We start from the raw sequence: 20,032 nt of genomic DNA on the forward strand, positions 1-20,032 counted from the left end.
TCCGCCGTTTTCCCTCAGCACCACGGTGGAAACCGAGCGTGTCCCAGTCCTTGGGAGGCCTCTAGGTCCATCACTGCAGCAGTGAGGTAGGGCCTGGGACTCTGCATTCCCAGCAAGCTTCCAGATGGTTCCGAGGCCTGCTGAAGCAGGGAGGCTTCACAAATGTTTTGTGAGAGATGGAAAAATAAGGTGGGAAATGAGGTGTGCTGTCCGTGCTTCCCAGGACGGCCGCAGAGACCTCGGTCTGTCTGTCCTCGCTTCTACGACCCCGCTCTCCTCACACCGAGGAGCGGAGGACGGACGGGTCAGGGGGGCGCTGTGCACACCGCCTTGCTACCCTCTTCCTCCTCCTGCCAAGGTAGTCAGGGTGTATTCTGGAGCTGCAGGGCATTTCAGACTGGAAGCATTCTCCTGCTTCAAATCTGACCCCTGACACTTGGGGGGAGGCCGCGTGGCCGGGACGCACCTCAGTGTTCCCGGGTTCCCACAGGCCTCCGGAAGTACGGCCCGTGCACACTTCCCTTCCCCTCACCCGCGGCAGCACTAACAGACTTCTATTGTGTTTTTGCCATTCAGCTCACTTAAAGGGAGACATTCTGCCCCAAATTAATATGCATAGTTGCTCTTAGAAACTTCCAGAGCTACATTCCCAACAAAATCAGACCTACTGTTTTATCTGAGACAACTCCCCAAAGAAAATCGCAGGATATGAATGAACAGAACAATTCTTTATGTTTGCGGTAGACAGGCAGACAAAACCCAATAAAACTGAAGAAAGAAAGAAAGACCCAGCCATGATTGGTTTTCATAATTATGTATTCAGAGTGGAAGGGAACAAGAGAAGAAGGCTTCTTTCAGCATGTCTGGGCGTGACAGACGAGGTGGCCTCACCGCGTGTGTGCAGGAGAGAAAAACGCACCAGTGTCTTGTTAAAGGAGATGCTTCATGTTGGACAGAGATCTGTTTCCATCTGCAGTGCCGGCGACAAACACCCAGTATTTGAGTCCTCATTTGCATTAAGTGTAAAGCCCCTCACAGTAGATCTAGCAGAGTGGCAGGTGATTGACTGGCAGGCACCCCGCCCTTCTTTTCTGTGTCCTGCAGCAGAAACAGTCTTCCGTTCAAGGCACAAAACAGGAATTCACCCAGATACCCATTTTCTCCCTAACAGTGCCCTCAGAACTTGCATGTACCAGGCTTAGAAATCATGCAGGGTGCAAAGAACTGTACCTTCCCTAAGCTCATTTTCTCTTCCTGTAACCAGCTTGCTTCCATGAGATAGGAATAGTTTTAGCAAGAAATCAAAGGAACAAAAGAAAAAAGGGAAATGCTAACTAAATGGGCTTTCTTTTCTTCACTTAGGTGGAAAAGATAATAAACTTTCTTCTTACCTAAAGTACACAGCCTTTGTTGGTGGAAAAGATAAATCCAAAAGATCCTTACTTGAGCTCACGGAGCAATAAATCAGACCTGTGATTATTTTAAAAAGAAAGTAACAATACAGTTCTTCATGTATCTGATTAAGAGAGCTTTAATGCATTCATGAATCATTTCCTACGGGTACCATGAATTCTAGGTTAATGACAACAAAATGTTAAGTGCAGGAAGTATAAAAAAGAAGAGTTACGGCGTAAACTTGCAGTCTCTGTGTTACAGTCATGTGAGAGCCTAAGCCTTGCAAATACATAAATTAAATGTTGAGATCTGGTGTCCTGGCAGATTATTGCACACTACCCGTGGCATAGGAAAGGAAATGATGACAAAGTAGTCTGCTGTATGGTGCACACAGTGCTGTTTCCTACAGCTGCTTCTTCACTTTGTGCCAGTGAGTCAGACATTGTGAGTTTAGCATCACATGTTACTTCAGTGAATTCTTTACTAAATCTTAGGTGATCAGCCTGAAATTGAAATTTGATTGAAGGGTGAACCCTAACCTGAGGTCACCCAGGAGTGGATCCCAGAGTTTGTGCTGTGCCCAGGGCCCACATGACCAGGGCCAATTGAGACCAGAGCACTGCTGTGTGGACACGGGACAGTCGGGGGATGGGGAGCCCTGCGTGGTGGTGATGTTTGCACACTCTGTGGGTCATGACACTGGTGCTCACAGAGTTTCTGCCTGGTGGAAAGTGCTCAAAGTACTTCATACAAAATTACCCTAGAGATGATGGTGTCCACTCATCAGCTGAAGACACTGAGGAGCGAAAAGATCCAGTCAGTGCAGATGCAGTGGCTCATACCTGTATTCTTGGCTCCTTGGAGATTGAGAGGAAAGGAGTTCTAAGCCAGCCTGGGGGAAACGTTCATGAAACCCCATCTGAACCACCAGCTGCCTGCAGTGGTATATACATGTCATCCCAGTTACCTGGGAAGCGTGAATGGGGGGATCGCAGCCCAGGTTGTGAGACTCTATTTGAAAAACATTTCATCAGAGGACAGGGATGCGACTCAAGGGAGAGAATGCCTGCCGAGCAAGTGTGAAGTCCAAAGCAGAAGTCAGATGGCTGTCAGGAGATCCACAGGCCTGGAGTTGGCACTTCCTGCCGCGCAGGCCATGGTCTGCCCCAGCCTGCCTCCCACATCCACTCTTCCCAGAGGTCCTGTGTGCCATTCCCAGCCAGCCCGAGTGTGAGCAAGCAGTACAGAGGACCAAACACCTGGTATGTGGCTTTCCATCATTTTTCTCACCAAAACCTATGATTCCATAACCTGCCTCCAGATCCCAGGAGATATAATTCCTTATTAGAAACCGGTTACCTGCAAATAGTTAAACTACTGATACCAACCATTTAAGCCTCATATCCTGAAGGTCTCCTATGCAGAATAGCACCCTAACAGTGATTCAAATATGTAAATTTTACGTCACTTTGGATTTAAGTAAATGGAAAGTCATTGTTTTGTGTGTGATTGTACTGCCCGATACCACGTCTGTAGGTGGTAAACTGTGCTTATACTTAATCCTTCCCGTTTATGTGTATGTGTACAGCTTTTAAAGGCCCTCACATGTCATGATTTTATCTGGACAGTTCCTTTTACAGAGCTTGGGTGTTAGAGGGCTTTAAGCAATGAGGGATGGGTTGTGCAGCTTATGAATGGAAGGATAGAACTCATATGTCTTCCAGACAAGCCTGCCTGCCTGCCTGCCTGCCTGCCTGCCTTCCTTCCCTCCTGCCTGCCTGCCTGCCTGCCTGCCTGCCTTCCTTCCTTCCTTCCTTCCTTCCTTCCTTCCTTCCTTCCTTCCTTCCTTCCTTCCTTCCTTCCTTTCTTCCTTCCCTCCTTCCTTCCCTCCCTCCCTCCTTCCTTCCTTCCTTCCTTGCTTGCTTGCTTCCTTCCTTCCTTCCTTGCTTCCTTCCTTCCCTCCTGCCTTCCTCCCTTCCCTTCTTGCTTCCTTCCTTCCCTCCTGCCTTCCTCCCTTCCCTCCCTCCCTCCTTCCTTCCCTCCTTCCTTCCCTCCTTCCTTCTTTCCCTCCTTGCTTCCTTGCTTCCTTGCTTCCTTCCTTCCTTCCTTCCTTCCTTCCTTCCTTCCTTCCTTCCTTCCTTCCTTCCACTACGCAGGCTGGTATAAGGCTTCTCATGGGCCTCCCACACTTTCCCTTGAAATAGCACAAGCAACATGATGTTTCCTGGCCTATCACCATCAATATTTCAGCTTTTAAATGAGGAGGGGGAGGTCTCCACAGAGATTTCTGCAGAGATAGGGGCGTTCTTGGTCTCCATTCACAGACGTTGAGCGGTTCATGGCGCCACTGTCTGGTTGAAGCAGGGCTGAGCTGTCTGGCTGCAGTGGGTCCCTCAGTCCTCCTGGGGAGTCGGGAAGCAGGGATTAAAGTGTGCAGCAGCAAATGCTGCCTCTGAAATTTTTCCGTAGAAATGTAAGGAAATGGGAACTCCCTGAAGTTTGGAATAAAACTAGACATCATTGTGAATAATCTCACAGTACCTGCCATGTAAAATCCAGAATAATGGGAGTAGGAGCGAGATGACCAGGGCTCAAAGGCTTTCTGGTGTTCCCCGTGAGGACTGTGATCTGAATCTTCTCACAGCCTCAGACCCCCACACCCAGAAGGCTTTTGTAATTAGGCATATTCTCCTGCACCACAGTATGCTGCTCCAGGGAGAAGCCCATTTGTGAGCAGTTTTAAACTTTGCCAAATAAAGGATTATTGGCAAAAGGCAGTGAACACTCCGATAATGACCCAACTTTAGAAAACACACACCCTGCTGTGTTGTATTCAATCCACAGTTCTCTTGAAATAAAAAAGAGACAATGCCTGCTTTCAGACACTAGAGATCTTTTGTATTCTAATAAAAGTCTAAATTAATGTTTTAAAAGGTTATTGCTATTTTTTCCCATTTAGCTGGCATCACTTATGTCTTATTTAGACAAGATCCTATGTTATTTTACAATTCCTCTTTTTTCACACAAAAACTAGTATTTGATTGCATTAGATCATCAGCTTCTGGTTTTCATTAGCCAAACCAGAAATACCCTATTATTAACAAAAAAAGAGTTGTTTTCTTGTTCTGAAACCTATTATTTTTGAGGCTACTGTGACCGTCAGAGGAAAAATTATCTTTATAAAACCTGACACAGAGATGATCAAGAGGAACAACATAACCTGCTCCACGCCATAACCGAGAGGAATAATTTAATTCCTTGACGTTGTGATGCCTCCCTTATTATGAGAGGACTTCAAAGAGTGAGACTGTGATGAAATAAACTGTTGGCCTGGGTAATGCCGGCCACTGGTGCAGTGCTGCGTGGATTCTACCTTCAAGAGCTCCTCGGACCTGAGGGTTCGGAGGGCTCAGGTCTCCACATCGCTGAACGGAAACTGAGACATCGGCCAATGGTGGGTGTGTATTTCACTGGCCTGAAACAAAAAAGGAGTCAAGATCACTCTCACACAATTCAGGAATCCCCTAATTATCCCACTGTACAATGATTCTCACATAAAAACGCATACACCCTCGCATTATGCCCGAGTACCTGACAAACAGCCATTCTGTCTTCTGTCCTGGGCTCATCCCAGGAGTGCTGTTTTAGCCCAAATTCAAGTGCCTTAGCAGAGACAATAATTGTGTTTTCCTAGAATTCTTTATTCCTCTGTACTTGGACTGATTTTAAACTTTGGAGGATTGAATAATTACCCAGGAAAAAATTGTAATTTGTTAACAGTATGGTAAAAAAAATATCAGGCCAAGACAAAAGTGTGAAAACTAACTTGAACAGGGTAGAATCTCAATTTTCTCCGCTGGCTCCTGGCTTGTGTGCTTGCCACAGGTCTGGTGGACACCCGGTGGGTGGTGTGTCCACGCCTGGGCACTTGAGCCAACAGAGAGGACATCAAGAGGGGAGAATCATCCACCGAGGTGGCAGCAGTCCCCACGCAGAGACCTGGGGCAGCCATTCAGCTCCGGGAACCTTCTGTGCCGAAGGTCTCAATTCGTTTTCCTGGTTGTCCACAGCTTCCTTCATTCAGTAGGTTTTCTGTGTTGAATTACAGTCACGCAGTCATCGCTGCCCACACACCCAGGCCTTTTCTGTGTCACAGAGTGGATGGGCTGGTCAGGGTGGGCGTAGGCCGCAGAGATGGATGTCTCAAAGGCCCTTGGCTTTTGCTTAGGTACCTGGTACCGTTTGGGGCTTCGCCATCATTTCTGGCATCACCCTGAGAAAGCGAAGCTTTTCCACTGCCTGTCTGAAAGGCGACACACGGTTGTAAATTTAAAATCTGGAAAGGTCCCTGGAGAAGCCCCTTCCTCTGAAGATTGCATTCTGTGTAATTTCTGACAAAGAAATCAACATGGCTGGCGATGACTTTCTTTCCTTGGCAAATGGAGAGGAAGGAGCTGTTGTATTGGTGCTGGGTGAATCCTTGTTGGACGTGCTGTCTCTAAGCAGACATCTGAGCTGTGTGGCTGCTGCACACAGGTGCATTAGGAGGGCTGGTTTGATCCACGGTACGTTCAGATGGACATACAGAGAATAGTTTTATTAGCATGTGGGTTTGGCGTATTTTCCTTGTAAGGACTCTAAGCATCAGATGATAACCTGGATAATATGACTTGCGGAATAATTAGGTAACTATTTTCAAGAAATCTGGAAACCACTGTATGAAAAACGGCTTTTCATGTTTTTCAGAGACTTAAGGAAAATGAGTTTACACATCTTTTTGTGGCACAGGATTTGAGAATGGGCTTATTTCTATCAAGATGGAGACTGAGCTCACCAGGAGAGTACACTGATTCCTAGTAGACTCAGGAGCTCTGGGGGTCCTAGCAAGTTGCTGGTCTCTAAATGGAAAAGGTGCTGGGGTCCTTCCTGGCCTGTGGCCCAGAGGTCCTTCCAGCTCAACACTTCCCACTGAGGGTACATTATCTGCCACCTGGCTCCCGGGAGCTCACCTGCTGTCAGCCCTGACCGCCCTCCCCAACCCCCCTCGCCTGCTCTCTCCAAGAGCACTTGGGGGTAGGAAACCCATTAGCAGCCATTAGAGGCTCGGCAGCCACTGCAGTGGATCTTTAAATAAATTTCCTGGGAAGCCTTATGGAGCACAAGATGAAGAACAGCCGCTCTGCCGCCCCTCTCACAGGTGGCTTAAAAAGCTCCCTTCAACCACAGTACCTCAGGGGCAGGGGCAGAGGCCTCCCCACGCAGGGACAGCCGCCGGAACATTCTCACTGGAGGAGGTTGCCCAACGACTCAGGTGTCGGTCGAGCACAGAATGTGGATCTTCCTTCTTTCTTTGGTGTTCCATTTGCTTCCACTCAGCCCTTTTCTAGGTGTGCCCTGCTTGATGCAGGAAGAGGACCTCAAGTCACACACAAGACCACCCCCGTGTTTTCATTGGGACACTCAGTTGGGTAACTTCTGCCACAGCCATTTCCTTCAAAGGAAGATGACAGACGCCTGCTGGCTATGAAGACACTGCTTTGATGATGGGGAATCATGTGGCAGGAAGGGGTTTGTTCATGGAAAGTGACTGTCCTTTGGTGTTAATACATAAAAAGATGCTAAAATCACTGCTTTGGGAACAGAGTACTAATGACAACACATCTAATAGTTTTGATCAGTATTCTAACTTTATAACTTGTTCATAATGTTCCTTATCCAGATGACTGATAGTAACCTTAAATTCCTTACCGTTTTCTCTCCTCCCCCTCCCCAGTGTGCAGATACACATGCAGTGGGTGCACTGCGTACTGCAGTGGAGTGTGGATGGGCAATGAGTTTGTGGACAATGCAAAACTTGTTCTTCTTCATTACGAGAAGCAAGAAGCAAAGGATTCCCAAGCTTAGATCACACGAGGGAACTCTTTTTGGCTCCCAGCAACCGTGTCCTTCAGTTCTCAAAACATGGGGACTAAAGTAAACCTAGACTCAGTGAAAGGCTTTGCTGAGAAGACAAAGAAATTAGGTTTTTCCTAAAGATTTTCTTAAACTGGTCAGATTTGCTTCTTCTGATCCAGGCATGTTAAAGGCAGTAGAAGAAATTCAGTCTTGAGAATTACGACTTTAAACAAAGACCAGAAAGACTTGAGTCTATTTTTAAACCCTTCTCATCTTCTCTAGTAGCCAAGTGCAACGTAATTTGAATTTGTTTCCTGTGAATGTGGCTAACTTGATTTAGCAATCTCCTTCATACTCGATCTCTAATATTAAGCATCTACAAGATTTTCTTTTAACCAGTTTCCACATAGAATTTTCTGTGTAGAGCTACCCTGAGGCCCGTGCTCAGGGAAAGCTGATGACATTGAGATAGAACTGTTGTTGTTTCCCTAATGGCTCTTAAAAAACAAAAACAGCAGTGGAAAAAAAAATACCAGGGCACTAGTCAGGTGTGATTGTTGGCTGACACTTCACTCGGGCTGCCCAGGGTTCCCCAGGAATTATGAACCGCAGTGGTGTCCCCGGTAGTAAATAAAGCAAGATACAGTCATTTTAATGTTCATCTGATTGATTCACCTCTCTTCTCCGTAAGTTTTTAGTAGCACGAAGCTTGTTCCCAGTGAAAGGTCAGCTTGGAAATAAGCATAAAGTTATTTACAGGAACTGAGGCAGAAAGTGAGCTTTCATGCATTTTTTTAAATGTCTGTGTTCTGCAGAAGAAAACGAACAGTGTCATCCGTTGAAAGAAAAACAAGTGGCTACCTCATATGAAAGCCAAATAAATACACACCACACCAGAAGAGAGTGCCACTCACTCTAAAACTGAAACTCTCCAAGGCCTGCTTCCCTGATTCTGAAGATGTAAAACATGCAACTGTGAATCAAGGTCCTAAGAAAAGAGGCAGACATTGTAGGAAAGGAGGGAGGGGGTGGGGGGAGAGGAGAAGACGGAGCTGGGGGACAGGGTAACCGGGCGGGTTTTCCTTTCAGTGTGAGATGCTAACTAGACATTCGTGGTAGCTACAGGACCAACAGCACCTTTCAATGTGTAATTTCTTGTCAGTTATCGAAATGGGATTCAGCTCATGCATATGTAACTGTGGACGTATGACGTGCACGTGTAACTGTATCTGCCGAGCAAACCGGCCCATCCGTGAGGAAAACACAGAGAAGAACCATGGTGGTGAGGAGGAGAGAAGTGGGACTTACACTGAGCTTTGGCCTTCCTAGAGCAAACCGCGAGGACAGACTTCTTCCTGTGCTGGGCAAGGGAACGGTGGGCTGTGCTGTGCCATGGCGTCCGGGCAGTGTGGACTTTACAGTGGGCTGTGCTGTGCTGTGGTGTCAGGCGGTGAGGACTTTGCAGGGGGCTGTGCTGTGGTGTCAGGCAGTGGGATGGCCTGGTCCTCACGCAGGACTTTGCAGGGGGCTGTGCTGTGGTGTCCAGCCAGCAAGATGACCCGGTCCTCATGCAGGACTTACTTTGTGTCATGTTGGTCCTTGATTAATAGCATTAATAGGACCACAGCTCTGTCAATGGCAGGTCACTTCATCAAAACTACTTATTCCCCAGCGTGTGCATGGCTCCAGGCTGGGAAGGGGTGGTCTCTGGTTCATTTCACAGTAATCCTTAAGGTGTATAGTTGCTACTGCTATTGTGAAAATCACACACACACACACACACACACACACACACACACACACACACACACACACACACGCACACACACACACACACACACACACCCTAATACCCAAGAAGTAACAGAAAGCTATAAGAAACTTGACCTGTACAAGGTCTGCTGAAATCAGGACACTGTGACAAGAGACAGGGAGGAGATTCTCCAAGGCTCTGTAGCTGAAGCCAGGACAATGCTATTCACCCAAGCACTGAAGTCAGAGAGACCTAGTTTATGAGACACGTGTGTTTACTACTGCTTCCCAGCCCCAGCCCCGGGCACCAGGGAGAGAATCCTGTCCCTGAATGGCAGGCGTTCTGACTGAGGGGTCAGCCAGCATCCGAGCAGAGCCAGGTGCTGTCATTCCTCTAGAGGTGACAGAGAACATGCCTCTTTCCAGGAAAATTGTAAGAAAAGCTGACCTTTAAGGAACTGCTAGTTACTTATCTTTTTATCTTTTAGTTAGCTTCTCTTCTTAGCCCCAAAATGCCAAAATTGTGACCACAGCTTAAATAATTAAAAATTACAAAAAAATGCTGCCACCTCGTAGCTGAGCAAAATTAATAAAATTCATATCACTAAGTAAAAGTATAGTCCTAAGGGCTACCTCCTAGGCCCAGGTGTGAAGATTTGGTGAGATAATACATAGCAATTGGGGTGGAGCAGTTGATACCTGGCAAATCCTCAGTAAATATGCACTGTTACCACCCCTGCTGTGCTCAGGACCCAGTGCCCAGCGCCACAGGAAGGAACTGTGGCTGCTTACCCCCTAGTACGTGACTGAGCTGCCAAAGAGCAAACAGAAGTCAGTAGTACTTACGTTTTTCCATGTTAACGGCTTCCGTGCACCCCGCAGCTGGGAGAAGAAAGGCAGTGCTGGTTGAGAAGCAGGAGTGTGCCCTTCACATCCTACCACAATATGGCAAATAAGCCGAAGGAATCCAGTTAGGACATTTCCACGTGTCAAATGGAATCTGGTGAAAAGAAGTGTACATTAATTGATGTAAGCAAAGTGTCTTTGACTCATAATGTTTGGACAAGGGTTTGGCTGGATTCAAATATATAAAAAGCCACAATCTTCTAAGCAAGTAAATAATTCCAGAATCTTAAAGTTCTCATTGATGTTGTAATAGAGAACATTAGGATCAGGGACATTTGCTGTTGTGCCTTAATACATTTAACAAATACATGTCATTTTATTTAAGGGTTGAAGATTATAGCAGACACTGGGGTACAATGAGAAATAAGAGATGCTGGTTTTGCTCACTTGAAACTTGTGAGAAAGATAATTTTAAAATTTAGTTGTAATGAGGGGTATAAAGGAAAAAATAGAGTCCTGTATCCTGCCACTTCCCACCGAGACAATCCTGAGTGCTAGAAGTATTTGAAGAGTTACAGAGATCTACTTCAATGATGATGAACTGTCAGGCCCTACACAAGCAGGAAGAGAGGTATCACCATGTGCACCCATAAGCTGCTGTCGGCTAACTACGCCTCTGCTTTCTATTACATAGACATACAAGGTATGTTCTCTCACAGGAAAGCACATTTCCCATTTTTTTAACACTCTGTGAGGTTTTGGTTTGGGGCCCAGTGGCCTGGTGGAGGGGGGGGGACGGAGGGGGCGAATGGGGTGGGGGCGGGGCACTGCAAGGGTCTGGGAAAAGCAGCCTGTGAAAGCAGCCTGTACATAAGACAATAATAATGGGGACACACATGATACGAAATGTGACGTTGCATTCATACCTATTTATCTACCTTCTCCAGATTCAATGAAACTGAACTCGAACACAGAGTCTAATCAACTAAGAGAGGAGCATATTAATTTCACATTAATAGAACCACGTAGTATTGTCATGGATCTCCTGTAATTTTTCCAAATGCTCAGTACTGAAATAAAAAATGTTTTCCTTTAATAGGAAGCATTTTATTAACCATCTAGTAAATTCTGTTCTCATTCTTTCAGAATTCTGAAAGCAGTATCAGTTTCACAGAGGTTAATCATTAACTATGAAATGTGTTGGGTGCATTGAATGAAAGTTATCAAAAATATCTTTGTGCAAGGAAGCCCAGTTTTGTTTTATTTATATTGATATCTAATATATTTTTATATTTTATTTGTTCCTATATCTCTCAGCTGATCGTATATAGAAGGAATTCACTGTATGTTATCAAATCACACAGCCATATTTCAATTTTTTTCTCTAACATTTCTTCCAGTGGGACCACAGAGTAGAAATAGATTTTCCTCTTTGTGATGCTATAGTTGTGAACTGCGGTTACTAGGAAAGCACACTACCGCTTGAGCCATGCTCCCAACCCCCTTTGCCCTCCTCACAGCTCACCCACACCAAGCTGTGCCGCTTGTGCTGGGAGAGGTGTGACTGAGGGCATGATCGGTGGCATCTCAGGCCAGGCCTGCTGAGCAGAGCTCCCCCTGTGGGGAGAGCTTTCTGGAATGAAGTCTTTTCCCCTTCCCGTGTGGCTGTAAACACTGCCTCCACCGCCCTGCACGGGCCTCCAGAGGAGCAGCTTCCAGGAAAGGAGGCTGAGGTGGAACAGAGGTCCCGCTCATTTTCATGGCCTTGTACAGAAGCCGTGCATGGGAGCCGGATTCGAAGCCCGCAGCTGTGCCAAGATCCAGATGTGCTTTTATTCTAAACTTCCCTCCAGATGTCTAGTTACACCGCAGAAGCGCCGTAGAGACGGCTGGTCACCTAGGTATATTCAAATACAAAATGTATCCCCTATTAACCTTATTTTCAAATTTACTCATTGGCTAATTTCCTCAGCTCCCAATAGGCAGCAAATGACTTGGCCCTGACTGAAGATGTCTAGTTGGCCTTGGTGGGAGACTTCAGCAGAGATTGCTGCGTTGGCAGCTCCCTTCTCGGTGACGACCGTGTCCTGCAAGCCCCAAGGGGAAATGGCTCTGCCTGGCAGTCCTCTGGTAGGAAGCCCGGCGGCAGCAGAGCCCGGCGGCTCTGTTAGGTCCTGGAGATGGCTCCGTGGGGTGAGAGCATGCTTTCCTCGTGAGCCCTCACCGTACGCTCCTTTCCATTCAAACAGCAGAGGGGGAGCTTGGCGCCGCTCAGGCCGCCTGACCCTTGTCCTCACTTCAGGCTGAACCTTTCCTGAGGGTGAAGGAACAGTGGGTCTAATGGTGAGGCGTCTGCTTCGAGGGGACCACCCTGCCCTGCTGCCCACCTCCCCGCCCTGCTGCCCACCTCCCCGCCCCGCCGCCCACCTCCCCTCCACCGCCATGTGTTCCCCACACCCTTGCCTTTGCAGACAAGCGCCGTCCCTGTGCGCCAGGTGCCACCCACCACCTGCCGTGCCCACGTGGCCTTCAAGGCCTGGCCTGCTCTCTGCTCACCTCACACGTGGTACAAGAGCCACATTTTTCTTGCTCATTCTGGGGCTTGAAATCTGGGCCTGGGGCTGCTGTCCCTGGGCTTTTGTGTGCAAGGCTAGTGCTCTACCACTGTGCCACAGTTTTCCTTCTAGCTTTTTGGTGATTAATGGGAGATAAGAGTCTCATGGATGCTCCTGCCTGGTCTGGCTCTGAACTGTGATCCTCAGGCCTCAGCCTCCTGAGAAGCTGGGATGACAGGCGTGAGCCACCAGCACCCAGTTCTCCCATATATTTTAATTTATCTCTAGATTATTTTTAATTCTTAATGCGGTGTAAATGCTGCCAACATTGTTATAGAGTCCTTATGGAGTAATGACAAGGAAAGTCTGTACCTGTTCAGTACGGATGCATTTCTCGTTCAGATGGTTTCTACCTGGGCTGTCTGAGTTTGCAGATGTGGAGCCTGTGATACTGAGGGCTGACTTGTTTTCTCTATTGTTCCATTAGCTGCTGTGATTTTCTCTCACAAAATGTCACATCTTCGTTTCTATAAAGTTTATCCTTCCCACTTGACTCCAGAAGCCTAGCGGCAGCTTTCTCTAGCTTTCTCTGGCCCGCGTGTTCCCGGAGCCCTTGCCCAGTGTGGAGCTGGTGGCGTGGCGACAGCTTGTGAGTCAGCGCGTGAGCACAGGGCTCCGGTGTACGGGAAGCCTTTTTCCCAGGTTCCCATGGAGGATCCTCCCTGAAGTGCTCTGCATGGGTTAGAAATCTCTGTGAGGCAGGACCACCAGGAGCTTTTCCCCTCAATCCAACTCCGCCCTAGGGAGTTAGAACTGGAACACAAACCCTTTGTTTCCCCACACGTGGCTGTCCCAGGAAGCATGCTTTCCCCGCGCTTACCTCTGCAGCCTCAGCTCGTGGCTGAGCTCACCTGGTAGAGAAGAAGCCCGTCTGGGGAACACAGCCTGGTGAGATGGTGTTCTAGCTGGAGGGGCCTGACTCCATGCCTTTCGCTTAGCCGTTAGCCACATGCCAGGGCTGCAGGGGTCATGAACAACACGCTGCCCGTGCCAGAGAGAGCAGGCGGCGAGTACCTGCACACGTGGATGGAGTGAGGGTGTGCAAGGCCTCTCCCCTCCCCCTGCAGCCCGGCCCAGGAGAGAACGCACACAGCCACACCGCCCTCTGAGAAGTGGATGCTGGCCTGCGCGGGGCAGAGACGTCCTCTGGCTGCAGGGACACTGATAGGAGATGTCACCTCTGCCTCCTCCTCCTCTAATGGTCTAAGAGGCTGGACTTGAGACAGGTGGTCTCCACACTTCTCAGCCCAAGGACTTCATAGCCCCGGGGTCACTCTGTACAGAACGAAGTTCTTCTGCCTGAATGACCACAAGGAATCTGGCCAGAGCTGGTCTATGACTCGGCCGCCCCTCCCTTTGTGGCTGCGCCCACAGACCTGCATACAGCAGGGTCTTGGCAGACTTTCAGGCTTTCTGCAAATCCAGCCGTGAGCAGGAAACTTTGAGCAGATCCTAGAAGAAATACACAGAGTTTCCTCCTCTTCACTGGGAGTCATGGCTCAGGTTGGAGAGTTGCCTGCCACTCAAGAGGCTCAGGCACGGCTGGTCCTATTTCTGGGGAGATGAGATCAGCCGCACGGTCTCCCAGGCCAGCCCCTCACGTGCATGGGGTCACCGCACACAGAAACGGGGGCTGGACACCTCAGTGCCTGGCTTTCCTGTCTTTCCTTTTCAGTCCCTTCTGTTTGTTTTTCCAAGAGTGTCTCACTGCAGTGAGACTGCCAGGCACCAGAGACCCTTCACAGTTACACGGAAGTGCCGGGGATTCCTGGGACCCAGGAGAGACAGCGGGAGGCTGAAATCTAGAGGCAAAAGACATAATATATGCTTCTTTGGTGATTTTGGCACAGGGTACCAACCTACCTGCCTATTAAGTGCCTTTTGGCCCCTAGCTACCAATACACGCTGGACAAATCTACTTCTTTCCTTCCTGCTAACAGGAAGGGCCATGAAGGCCTCCCTTGCACCAGCTAGTCAACCCGTTATTGAACCAGTATCAACTGATTCCTGTATACCAACGGAAACACTGTAATGAATACACCCGACGTCCAGGAAGGTCTGGTGAGCTCCGTTCCAGGCTGGGGTCCTGGGCTCCCCTACACTTGGAGTCCTCTTGGCTGCCCTGTGGCCCTGGGAGCCCCGCTGCGGGGACCGACCACCTGTCCTCTCTCTCCACACACACATTGTCCTGGGAGGTGATCAGCACCTGAGCTCAGCCCCCTGACTCTGCTGCCCTCACACCTGTAGTTCTTCATTCCACAGGAAACTGGCTTCCTCCCAGAAGGCTGCCTGCACCACTTTCCAATCTCATAGATTCAAGCTCACAGCACTTGCCCTAGAATTACTAAGGAGAGCAAGACACTAGCTTTTGAGCAATTTGGAGGCAGGAACTAAGTAAACGCGAGCTCTTTGTAATTAGCTTTGCTTCCTTCTCCTGTTTCTCCTGCGTCTCCAAGGACCCAGATCCTCCAGACCAGTGGTTTGCAAACCCCGCTGATCATGGTCGCCAGAGACCCTTTACTATTCGAGTTCCTGGTCCCTGCTAGGCTGAAATTCTAATTCAGAAGACTGGAGGAGGGAGGAATGAGGACAAAGAAGAGAAAGAAGATGGAAATTGCTCACCCTGGCACCTTGCTCCACAGCTCTCCACAAACGTGATTTATTTTTATTACTCATTACAAACAGTTAATGATATAATAATTATCCAAAAGCAATTAGATACAGGGTAGAATCAAAGTGCTTAAGGGGCCGGAAGGGAGGCTTATAAAAGAGGCGTGTAAACAGAGGAGGCAAGTGTCCCCCAGGCAGGTATGATCTAGAGATGTGCGGGTTTCTGAGCACCCTCAGTGCCATGAGTGTGTGCAGACGACCCCTGACCCTCGGGTCTGCAGAGGGCGCTGGGCCGCGGTCTCCATCCTGTCGCACCATCCTGTTGACCCCGCAGCAACTCTGGGCACATAAGTTCTGAGCACATAGGGTCTGCCTGGGGCTGTGTGTGGTGCGGGGGATGCCGCAGCGCACACGGCAGAGCCTGTCTGCTCATGGAACGTGTTTTACGCTCTCCCACATGACATCATTGTAAGTTGTAACTGAGGTGATGGAAACAAGCAAGGTTCTGTGCTCAGGGACGGGGTGAGTCCAAGCAAGAGCCAAGCGGGGTTGTCCACAGCAGAGCAGGGGGAGGTGGGCTGCTTTCCTGACTTGTTTCTTGACACATTCTGTTCCCCCACACTTCAAGATTCAGAAGATTGCTATGTGTTTGTTACAGATCTACCTTTCATAGTGTTTTCTGTCTTTGTTCAACAAATCTTTGTTAAGAAATCACTCCTAGATACTGCCAGGGTGCTGGAGTCTGGGCATTTCAAGTATCTTCCCTCCAGAAGCATGGTGGCTGGGTCGTAGCCCGCCGTGGTTCATGGTTGTATGTGCTTGCTTGCCTTCCCTACTAGAGAGTCTTGTATACGTACGACTTCGTTTTGCATCTGCTGCGTCATGGGCCCAGTGCCTTATAATTGTAGGTTTAACAAGTGTCGGTTTTATTACGTCAAATGACAGTTCTTAGCCATCAAAATCATTTCTTGCTATAATACAGGTGGTTGTGGAAGGCTTTGATCTATTAAATAAGAGAATAGAGATTTCTTTTAAATGAATTGGAGTCACCTGGTAAAAGGCATTGTCCGGGACCAAATTATTTCTTTGTTCTTTTTCGGGCCTCATTATAAGTTCTGTTGTTCCTTGACTGCAAAACGTGTTTCTAACTACTGAATGTCCTTGGCTTTCTCTCTGAGGGCACGGACGGGGTGGTGTTTCTGATTGCTTCTCCGTGCACTTTGTCTTGGTGCCATCCTCCAGGCTGAATGTCGCCGTAGCATGACCAGCCCTGGGTGAGTTCTGTCCAAGGCAGCCTTGGGCTGCAGCAGTAACCCAGTGATGGAATTCGCAAGACTAGCCTTATGCCCATGCCTTTGTGACTTTCATATTAGAAAAACATTCCTCCTTGTTCGCTTCATATTCACTTTCCTTTGTAATGCCCTCCTCTTACCTGGCTGTTTTCCTGAGTTCTTTCCTCAGTGCCCTCCGCTGGCCTCTCCCCTCTCCCGTTCCCTTCTCCACCTGTTGCAGAGCACAGTCAACAGCCCCGGTGTCCTCATGCCTTGCCGAGTGGCTCGAGCCCTCCCCTGAGGAGGACACCCTCAGGGCTGCCGTCACCCGGGGGAGCTCGGCAAAGACAAGGGTTCTCCTGGTGGGGTGCTCACGGCTCCCTGTCATGGTAGAGCCTGCTGTTTGGTGAAATTTCAGATTCTACGTGGTTATTGTCAGTAATATTTCAGGCTTCCACAGCCATGCAGCCGTAGAAATGGGGCGGGGTCTGGGGAGGCAAGTGTTCCAGGCAGAATAATAGGAACAGACGGGTTGGTTGGCGTGAGTTGGACTGAAAATGGAGGGAGTGAGAAGGCATGAGAGCTGAGCACATGAGGGTCAAATGGTGGCTCCGGTGCGGCCCATGTGGCGTCCTCTCGGGAAATGGCTACAGGACTCAGTTTGGATTATCTCTTGCCCCGTGGCAAAGTCTGAGGAACGGTCTGGGTTTTCCCCAGAAGGTGCAACTCCCTTGCATTCTTGCATTCTCTAGGTGTTTGTAATGCTCTCTCTCCTGGATGAATGAAGCTGCCTCCAGTCCTGGGCTCCGTGGAGCTCACCAGTGTCTAAGGCTCCACCACCCCTCGGCTGATGGGGCGGCTGTGCTAAGCCCAGCCTGCGAGTCCTCGGGTTCCTGTAACCGAACTTACCCCCCAGTCCTCAGCATGCAGCTCAAATGCAAACCACAGAGACAGTGTCACCTTTGTGCAAACGACAGGGTGAGGAAGAATTAGGAGCGGAGGGAAAGCCGTTTGGTGAGCCTGAGTGGCTCTGTCTAAAGTTGTACAAGAGCTTGGCAGCAAACCTGCCGTGGGGAACATTGTCGGGCTCAGAATCTCCACTGGACACAATGAGGCTCTCCTGGTAAAATGAGTTAATATGTCTGGAGATGCAAGGAAAGAACTTGAAACTGTAGACCCAGAGAAGCTAATGGTCTGAAATAAAACAATGTGGGACAGCGAAATTCTCATGTAAACTTTGGCACAGTACATTTCCTTTGGAACACCATGATTAAATGTCATTGAAAAGAAAGCACAAAGTGCTTTTCTTTTTAAAGACTTTTCTATTGTGTTCTATTCTCTTCCTCCTTCCCATTTATCTTCTAGGGAAAAAAAAAGTGCTTGTTTTTGCACTGCAAAATGCAAGTTGAATTCTGACTTCACACAAGATGAGGCCAAACCTATTTTTGCCTATTGCTCTCTGATTTTCCATGACTCAAATACACAGTGGGTGCCGTGCCGTGCCGAGGACAAACCCGCAGAGAGGAATTGCAGCGGCTGTGCTCAGCAGCTGGCCGGGTGGCTTTCACACTTTCCCTCTTGCTTCTCCTTTTCCTTCTCTCTCGGATAATACTCACCATGAGAGCAGAGGCACTTGTCTACCACAGGAACGATGAGTGTATTGCTGAGACTCGTATTCCACGAGGAGCACTGGCCAGTGAAGAGGGGTAGACGGAGTGGAAGGCCAGAAGCTGCCAGCTGCCCGGGCAGCCGGGCTAAGGGACAGGACAGACTTGGGGGCAGTCTCCTCAGTGCTGTGATGGCTAGCCATCCCACCTGCTCCCTAGGTCCCAGAAACCACGGTGGTCTCAGGATGCGTGCTGTGGGTGATACCTGAGGTAAACGGAGGCACGTGCCTGACCGCTCAGGCTCTTAGTCTGGCCCCAGGACAGCAGTGGCTGGGCCCTGGCTGTGGGGAACCCACCCCCACGCTGCCACCAGAGAACAGCAGGAACAGCAGGCCCCCCGCCCTCCCTGTGCATGCCACTTCCTCCTGCCCTCAGGCGACACCCACTGAGCAGAAACCACGGCTGCCACTCTCTCCTGGGAAGCCTGAGCCCGTTCCCCGGGTGTAGCTCCTTGTCCGGGCTGTCCAGGCTGTCCCGGGCCTCCCTGTGCCATTGCTGTCATGGCTTTGGCCCTGTTGAGTGCCTGTGCCCTGCACTACAGCAGCTTCTGAGAACGCTTCCATCTCCACCTTCCGAAATCCCGGCCGTCACTGCTGTGTTCGGCTTTCCAGGGGGTAGACTGCTTCCCTCTGGCCTTCCCTCCGTGCAGCACGGGAATCTGCCTCACAACAAGCATTCACAAGTACTAGAGTAAGACAGCTCTTGGCAGGTGGGCAGTAAGAACTCACTAGGAATCAGATGGTTTTCCTCAGAGTGGCAGGTGGCTGGAGACGGAGGCCCCTCGGCCTCATGGGAAGATTTGTGTCGACTATTTCTTCCACTTTGGATTGGACGTCCCAAGCTGAGGGCTCTGAATTTCCAGGATGTGTTAGTGTGAGAATCAATCGCTCCTGTTCTTCTCCAAGGGCTTTCTGTTTTTAATTATGGAGGAGAGGCCCAACACGTGTCTCTGGAGAGGTTATGGGTCTGCGGCATCTTACTAAGACACTCGCTTTCTTGTCTTTTTATGTGCTCCTCTAGTCGAAGTGCCGTTTCCTTTTCAGGGCCTGTTTTTAGCAACTTGATGTCAGCTCTTTCAGTTCTCACAGCAGGGAAATCCAGTGGATTCCCAACTGCGATTTGAAGGACCTCAGTGGAGTTAAAGAGGTCAAACCATGGGGGAGGAAAATGCTCGCTGGCTTGGGCATACAAGCACTCCCGCACCCAGCTGTGTGCAGAGACAAATCGCAGCTCTGTATGGACTCATCGACGCCTGTCATAAAGTGATGGATTTGCTAGGAACAGGTAAAGGTCAATAGGAGAAAAAAAAACTTTTCTTTTTACTGCCAAAAGTAATAAAGAGGAAGAAAAAGGCACCTGTGACACTAGGCAACAGGGAGGAAAAAAATGTATGTTACTAAATGATACTGAGAAATTTTAAACACAAACAGTAAGAAAGAAAGATCTGCTGGCGAGGTGAATGCAGGCAGCACAGAGATGGCCTCGGGGTGGCGGATTCTTCTCCCCTCAGCCCCCACACCCCTTCTCCCTGACTCTGACGTCGTTTCTTTGATGGAGAAAATGATACAGGCAGCCAAAAGATAAAATTCATTAGTTCTTTCCTGTTCGGAGCTTGAAGCTGATTGGTTGGAAGCCATTTCCACAGGTGACCGTAGCTGAACAAGCGATTACATCCGGTCTGAACACTTTGAAATACCTTCAGTTGTCAAGATCAAGTGAGGTGCTATTTTAAATAGGCTTCTTGTATCCATAGGTTTCTGATCCTCTGTATACTTCCGGAAATTTCCACAGAAGCTACCCATGCTGATGATCTCTCTTTAAAGTTCCCTGCACAGGACTTTCCCATATCCCCATGTTCATTTGGACATGAAACCCAACAAAAGCCTACCTGAGTGCAATCCCCCAGCATTTCTCAGTGTCCTGTCTCCAGTGCCCTTTCTAGGTGCTGATGTTCCTTTCCCTTGTTTATAGGAGGAAGGGA

The 20,032-nt window shown here is 48.9% G+C and overlaps 1 protein-coding gene and 1 long non-coding RNA gene across 2 annotated transcripts in view; one reads left to right on the forward strand and one right to left on the reverse strand.

Moving 5' to 3' along the window:
* Positions 1-20,032, forward strand: part of LOC138841305 (mastermind-like protein 2) — a 227,042-nt gene that overhangs the window by 135,440 nt on the left and 71,570 nt on the right. The gene's annotated exons all lie outside the window — the stretch shown is intronic.
* On the reverse strand, positions 4,703-13,168 carry LOC138841299 (uncharacterized). The gene is made up of 3 exons (XR_011376377.1): positions 12,816-13,168; positions 9,889-10,042; positions 4,703-4,870 (listed from the first exon to the last, which is right to left on the reverse strand). It is a non-coding gene; the product is annotated as an uncharacterized lncRNA (long non-coding RNA).

This window comes from Dipodomys merriami, unplaced genomic scaffold (genome assembly GCF_024711535.1).
Source record: "Dipodomys merriami isolate MVZ:Mamm:240054 unplaced genomic scaffold, mDipMer1.0.p SCAF_314, whole genome shotgun sequence".
Taxonomy (NCBI): Eukaryota; Metazoa; Chordata; class Mammalia; order Rodentia; family Heteromyidae; genus Dipodomys; species Dipodomys merriami.